This window comes from Corylus avellana, chromosome 8, assembly GCF_965113065.1.
Source record: "Corylus avellana chromosome 8, dhCorAvel1.hap1.2, whole genome shotgun sequence".
NCBI classification, from domain to species: Eukaryota; Viridiplantae; Streptophyta; class Magnoliopsida; order Fagales; family Betulaceae; genus Corylus; species Corylus avellana.
The window spans coordinates 14,533,328-14,540,999 of record NC_142497.1 but is presented as its reverse complement, the minus strand read 5'-3'; the positions used below and the strand labels follow the sequence as shown (position 1 = coordinate 14,540,999).

The 7,672-nt window shown below is 38.1% G+C and overlaps 1 non-coding gene across 1 annotated transcript; it reads left to right on the top strand.

Annotated features, from left to right (window-relative positions):
• The first annotated feature begins 575 nt into the window (after nucleotides 1–575).
• Nucleotides 576–683, top strand: LOC132164823 (small nucleolar RNA R71). Its single transcript, XR_009438426.1, has one exon. It is a non-coding gene; the product is annotated as a small nucleolar RNA R71 (small nucleolar RNA).
• The last annotated feature ends 6,989 nt before the right edge of the window (nucleotides 684–7,672 follow it).

Sequence of the window (7,672 nt, the reverse complement as noted above, 5' to 3'; positions counted from 1 at the left end):
CTAGTGGAAATCCGGGAGGGTATTGATTGTGAGCATGATGAGGGGCTCCTCCCTGATTCATCGATTGGTTCTGCTTCCATGAAAAATTAGGGTGGTTCCGCCACCCTGGATTGTAGGTCTCAGAATATGGTCCATTTGACTGCTTCCGATAATCATTGAAAGCGTTTACTTGTTCCATAGGATACTCACCAAAAGCCGGCATAGATGGACAATTCTGTGCTAAGTGCATAGGACTAGCACAGATGGAACAGCTATCAACATTGAAAGTGTTGGCAGCATTGATGGACTGACCTACATCGAGAGCATCTACCTTCTTGGTGAGAGCATCTATCTTAATCCTCAAATCAGTGTCCTCCTTAACCTCATAGATGCCTCCTTTCTTGGGGATACGGGCAAATTTATCCCGACAACTCGAAAAATCCCACTACTGTGAGCTGTCGAACAACTTGTCCAATACCTTATACGCTTCATCCCCCGTCAAACTTAAGAATACCCTCCCATTCATTGACTCGATCATACTCCGGTTGGATTGGGTCAATCCTTGGTAGAAGAACTGAACATGTCTCCACTCCTCATATCCATGTGGAGGGCATCTTATCAACAACTCCTTGAACCTCTCCCAACTTTCTGAAAACATCTCATCCTCCTCCTGAGTGAAAGAGCTAATCTCCTTCCTGCATTCATTTACCTTTGACATTAGGAAAAACTTGTTATAAAACTTGCTCAACAAGCTTTCCCAAGATGTAATGGACCCGGGCATGTTGGAATCCAACCATGCCCTTGCTTTATCGTGCAGGGAGAAAGGAAATAGTCTAAGGTGGATAGACTTTTCAGAAAAATTTTGGAATTTGAAGGTGGTGCACATGTCCTTGAACTTCTTTACATGACTATAAGGATTTTCAAGTTCTAAGCCATGGAATTATGGTAGGAGTTGGATGACATGTGGCTTCAAATCGAAATGGGTAGCATAGGTTGGTGGCAACACTATACATGAATGGGAGTTAGTCGCAACGGGTGCGAACAAATCCCTAAAGGATGTAGTGAAATCCACATTCCAAGCTCTAGCTTGCTCAAAATTCTCAGCTCTCAGATCCTCATGCTCAACCCTAGGTTGCTCCACATTCTGGGGTATGTTATCTCTTTGGTCTCCCATTTCACCTCTATTCTCACTCTCAACAGGTGCTCTTCGAGTTCTCCTAAGATTTCTTTCTAAGTCGGGATCTAAGGGTATCAACTCTAGATTCAAGGATCTCCGACCAAGCATACGCCAATCACAAGAGCTTAAATAAACTAACTAAACAACAATGAAATATTCACAAAAAGAAAAACAAACAAACAAAAGATAATAAAAACAGAAACAAAATTTTAACAAAAATAAACCAAAGAAATTGCAAAACAAAACAAAAATTGCACTTAGCTGCTTCTAGTATGCTGATGCGGCCTGCGGAGGTGCTCAAGCGCAGGTAAGGTGAGATCAAGCGTGCATGAGCTCGGTCGTCACAGGGGTGCGATCGAGTGTGAATGTGTGTGGTGCCCTCTAATAGTGCGCTCGATCGTCACTAGAGTGCTATTGAGCATAAATGCGCTTGAGCGCAGGTGCACTTGCTCACTACACAATGCGAGAGTGCGCTCGATCGCAGGTGAGGTGCGATCGAGCATACTGGCAGGGACTAACTTTCTCCGAATCTGCAGAAAAACAAAAGCAACAAAACACTTTTTTTTTTTTATTAGATGAATGATGAAGAAAAATAAAAATAAACAAAAATTGCAAAAAGAAAAATTAAATAAAATCTACCTAAACTAGTAGAAAAACAAAAATCAATTTAAATAAAAAAATCAATTTTCACAACAACAAACAACTCCCCGGCAACGGCGCCAGAATTTGATGTGCAAAATATATTCACTCGCAAGCGCATGAGTCGTTTGTAGTAGAGTGTGTGCAAGTGTGAGGTCGAACCACAGGGAGTTGTGTTTGCAAAAACCAATTTCTAATTTAAACTAAATTATGTTTTAACCCAGTTCCGAAGTTCATGACTTTGTCGTGCAAAATAAAACATAAACTATTGAAAATGATTAAAACAATTGATAGAAAACACCAAGGTTTTTAGAATCCACCACACCAAATCAATACGACACACTTTTATGTTTTCGTTCATAAAATCTGAAGAGTGATAAAAATCCAAACATGCTATATTATTTATAAACCCCATCGAAAGATTCAATGAATCCATCCGTGTACAAATCACAAGGAATATCCAACTTAAACCAAATCATCCAATGTATCCGTTTAATCAACAAATCACATTGGATATCCGATTTAAATTGAATCATTCGATGTATCCATTGGATGAAAAACATCAAATATCCAACTTTTGCAAATAAACAATCACAACCAATCACACGAATTTAATCTTGCAATTGAAACAACAATAGAACATCAAACTTTATTTTGATATCAAAATCGTATGAACAAAAACATAAAAGTATGAACGTACGCCAATGGTGAGGCTTCATCCTCAACCTTAGTTTAAGGACTTAGCCTCTGATGACTAAACACAAAATAATGGGTTCAATTGATAGCATAAAATTAATCACACTTACAAACGAACGCAAAATGAGCTCGAAGAATGTGAAACCTCGAAAATAGTCAGAGAACGGCACCTCCAATATAATTTTACAAAAGAAAAATGTGTTATTTATAACCTAAACTAGGGTTTCGGCGCTGCCAGTTCAGCAAGAGTCTTCCGCGGTGCATGCGTGCCCTTGAGCATGCCTTGCATGGGCTCGAGCGTAGTGCGCTTGATCGCTACACTGTGCGCTCGATCGCACTTCCAGGGATCTTCAATTTCTTTGCTTATTTCCACCCTCAAACCACAGTTTTCTCTCAATGACCTGCAATACACTAAAACTAACAAAAAATATCATAAAATAACAAAGCTAAGAGCTTAACAAACATAAGTTAAGGGGCCCAAAGATACAATATTTGGCAGCAATCAAGAGGGCTGTTACTCTAATCCGCACCTCAATCAAACCACAATCAGTGAACCTAGGTGTATCCTATGCTCCGGTCTCTTAAGATTTATACCTAGGGTATTGCATCCTATTCTCATATTGTTTGCTACGGTCGGCCAGACCGTATGCTCTTATACCATACTGTAACGCCCCCAAAACTGGCCTTGACCTGCCTAGCAGGGTTACTAGCAATTAACCAGTTTAACCTACTAGTTGCTAAATGGGGAACCACCCCTCTAAGCATTATCAGAGTTAATGCATAGGAAGGTGAACTAAATCTAAGAAGTCTATAATCATAACAAGTGCAAGTATAATCCTCAAATTAAAGACATTGAGCAACTAGTAATAATATAAGGCAAACCTAATAACAGCATAAAGATCTTAAAGCAAATTCTATGGTGGCGACCATGCCACCCTTGGGTTCTAGGAACAAGCTCCCTATAAGAGTAATAACCGCGTAAGTCTAACAACTTAGTAAGTAAACCTCACAATTGGGTATGACATGAGCTCATGATTATTAAGTAGAAATAAACATGCAGTTTTGATAAACATTGAAAAGAGGTGTTATCTCTATTAATACACCTTGAAAATATCGTTTGGTTTGATAAAAGATGATGTACTGCTGGCGGCAATCGCCTAAGTATGTTAATGCATAAAACTAATGCTTTATAAGTCATAACTATCATATATGGTCTACCATAGATATTACCCCTTCACAAAAGGGTTGACGCTATCCCGAGGGACCTGTAATACAATGCATGTGCCTTGACCATTGTACGCTTCTGTCCATAATACTAGCAACCCGACCGAGTATGACCTCGGGTGGCCCACGCTACTAATGATGTACGTCCTATAGTGACCAACCATTAGGCAATGGTTGTGTCGGTCACGAAACAACCATTGGATCCAAGGCTCATATAACAACACACACATTTGACTATAGAATCAAGTCTATAGAGTAAGTCCATGGCAATTATACCACACATACTGATGTACCATGTCATACAATGCATCTTATCAACTAGTTATTAAAGCAGTTACCAAGTTAGTAGAAAAAGTAGACATGCTTATATCATACGCGTCGCAGATTAGCTAACATATCCCAAGTTTTTAACGAAAATGTTTGTAAGTGTTTACTTACCTCGTACGCTCGCTCGAGTCCCCCGACATCATGAATCCCAACTATAACAAAACACGACTCATCGACATAAGTAGTACTAGAGAACTCTATGAGGATCCATCTAACCAAAAGGGACCCCTCTCTCTCTAATCGAGCACTCGTTCCCTAGGGCGAGCGTTCGGCCAGGGACTAGAGTTTGGCCAAAAATCTCCAAAATGTTTTTAGGCTTCTATCTAAGACTATGGGTTGGTATCTTCTTTCCTAGGCTCAATGCCACAACAAGGAATCAAAGAAAAGTGTCTAAAAGCCTTTTAAAAGAATCGTGGTTTCGTTAAGAAATACACACATCCAAGTGTAAGACATATTATCATGCAACTTTTAGAGAGAACAATGGTGGGTTAAAAACCTTTCGAAATCGTTCTTTGCTTTTACAAGAACTTGTCATGGTATCTTTAATACTTGTAACACTAGGAGAGTAATCAACAAATAGAAAAGCATGAAGGAAGGGTTAAAAAGTTACCTTAGACGATAGCTAGAGCTCCACACCCCCTCCTTCTCCAAGAACACTCAAAAACCTCACAAACTCTCAAAAACCAACTAGGCAGGGTTTCTCTAGGGCAACAGAGGCTAAAATGAGGGTTAAGGGTCGTGTGGAGGGTGGGTTTATATAGGGGAAAAAAGCTGGGGGCACTGCAGGGAAAATCTTAAAAAGGTGCGAGCACTCGTGTTGGTGTCGAGCGCTTGTGTACTGTTCACAATGGATTAAAAATACTTTTTAGGCGTGCGATTTGGGTATTGTCCAAGAGTCTAAAAATTGGTCAACGAGTGCTCACGTACTCTAGCAACGAGTGCTTGTGTACTGTTCACAAAATGTCAAAAACTCAGAGGTACGATTGGGTATTGCACTATTCATGCAAGCGCTCATGTTGTCCCCTGGGTGAGCGCTCGTCCAGTGAGGGTATTTTGGGCTTTTGCTTGTTAAAAGGCCTTAAGGGCTCAGGTTAATCAAAGAAGGTTTAGGCCATGTGTTTTATGGTTTTATTTTAAGGAATTATTAACCGATTAAGAAATCTTTAATACTATAATAAAAAGGTGATATATTGGGGTATTACACTGTCCTTTGCTCTTGTTTGGTTGTTGTTCATTCCACTACTCAACAGGTCTATTTGCTACAAAGTGAAAGAGTCTACCGAATGGTCGGTAAGGAGATGTGCTCCATAAAGATGGTCAGGTTGGTGATGAGCTAGGAGCTTGTCATTTTTACAGAGTCTAGAGATTCTCAAGGGTTGTGAGTATCGTCTATAGTCTGTAAACTGGATTTTCATATAATGATTTCTCTGGTTTGGCTGCCCCGAAGTGGTTTTTACCTTTGATTGGTTCAAAGGGTTTTCCACTTCGTCAACAAATTTTGTGTTGTGTTTTATGATGATTTTGTCTTTGTGACACTTTGTTAATCTTTAGTTTATTTGTGTTGTTTGTTTGTGGAAGTAGAACCGAAGTAAGGATTCTTTCACTATGGTTTAAAACACATATTCCTTTGAAAACAATTCATCTCATGAATAAAAACACAATTAAAATAACCAAACAACATGGACAGAACCTATAAACATTAAGAAACTCAAGGATTATGGGTTTTGGATAGAAGTATAAAAGAAACATCAAGGTTATAGGCTTACCTCGCGAAAATGGATAGAAAGAACACGAATACAGCTTAGGAACTTGCAAAAAAACATCAATTTTGGGCTTCTTCCATGTCTCACCTTCACTTTCAAGCTCCTAGAAGCTAGACGATCATCCAAAACAAAGTTCTCTAGGGTTACGGGGGTTAGAATCGAATTAAGGTCAAGTTTCTAGGGTTTTAGGCACTCAAAATTGAGTGTCTATCGCATGATGATCGATCCTAAAAAGTGGAGGATTCTTTTTTTAAAGAGAACAAAATCCATGTCAAACATAATCATTTCAAAACTGTGTATTTTCAAAATGATTTATATTTTAAAAATGAATTTTATTTTTTCGAAGTATATGTTCTTCTAGATGCAAGAACGTCATGATGGGCTTCTGACAGCTATTTGATGAAAACATGTCAAGAGTATATGTTCTTCCAGATTTGATACCGTCATGACGTCCTTCTAATAGCTTCTTGACAAAGCCTCACAGAACCCTCTAAGCACTTGAGAATAAAGGTACAATCACTTAAGGTTTTGAACGCTTAATAGGGCCAATTTATAAAACTTAATAAAGCACTTAGAAAAAATTTCACCCAAAAAAATTGTCCAAATGGTATCTAACGAAAAAAATTGGATAGTCATTTGATAATCATCCGTATTAGAACATAATTATTAAAGGATAAGAAGACTACACAAAAGTTCAAAGTCTATTACTGACTTCCACTTCCGTCCATTTCTAATGTTACCAAAGTCCATTCCACTTCACATTCTAACAGTTACAAAAAATGAATACTCTCAATTAATGTGGTTTTATTTAGTAAACATGTAAGAATGTCTCTATTTAAATGAATGTAGAAGTCTCCAGAAGTGTGAGAGACAATTATACAATTATAATGAGAGTTTGTTTGAGTTCTATTAATCCGAACAGCCTATGTCATAGGTGAAATTTAAAATCTGTCTTAACAGTTCGAGGACCATCCGAACAATGACAACCTACATGCAAATCAAATGAAGCCAAGTCTGCATAGGTGTGGGGAAGGTGTTCTAATCAAACCCTCAACACCCATTTCTGTGAGTTCTCAACCTTAAGAGTGGTGTGTTCGGAAACGATTTTCACATTGCAACAGGTAGATCATTAGCTCCTAGATGCGATGACGTGTAGATCCTTGGGTCATTTGAAGTGTTGGTAGAAGAGAAATAGTGGAGAAGAGGAAAGTTGAGATTTTTGTAAGAAATATGTGCTCTTGAAAACAAAACTTGTGATTTTACATTATAGTCTATGTTTTTAGACGTTACATAGTGGGGTTGGAAATGAAACATTTTTGGGTCCCAGAACGACGTGTATGGCGTAAAGGAGAGATTTTTTGGAGGTAGGAGTCACTGACCAGGAATCGTCTTAACGGTACCGTCCTAATAACCGTTTTAATGGTCCCTGTAACATTATAACAATTTTCTAGGCGAATGCAAAAAGCCGAGGTTTTTGGGTGCTAGGTTTGGATTTTTATCTTAAGGCTCAACTAATGATAAAATAACTTGCAGACGAGGGGACTAACCTGCACGGAGGAGACTTATTAGAGGACTACTACGAACAAAGTGAGTAATTCCCACGTGAACTTAAATGAAGATTTTCAAGCACGATTATTTTGATATTGTTAGGTGTCATATATAGCTCATACTTAGGTCTGTAGTTGATAAAGAGTTGAAAAGGTTGAAGAAATTGCTGAAGACCTCGATAAATAAATTTTTTTTTTTTTTTTTTTTAAATACATGTAATTTCAAAACAGAGTTTTTTTTTTTTTTTTTCAACAATGGTTTAGTGGCATTGAAAAAAAAAAAAAAAAAAAAAAAAAAAAAAAAAAGCCTATTTACAAAA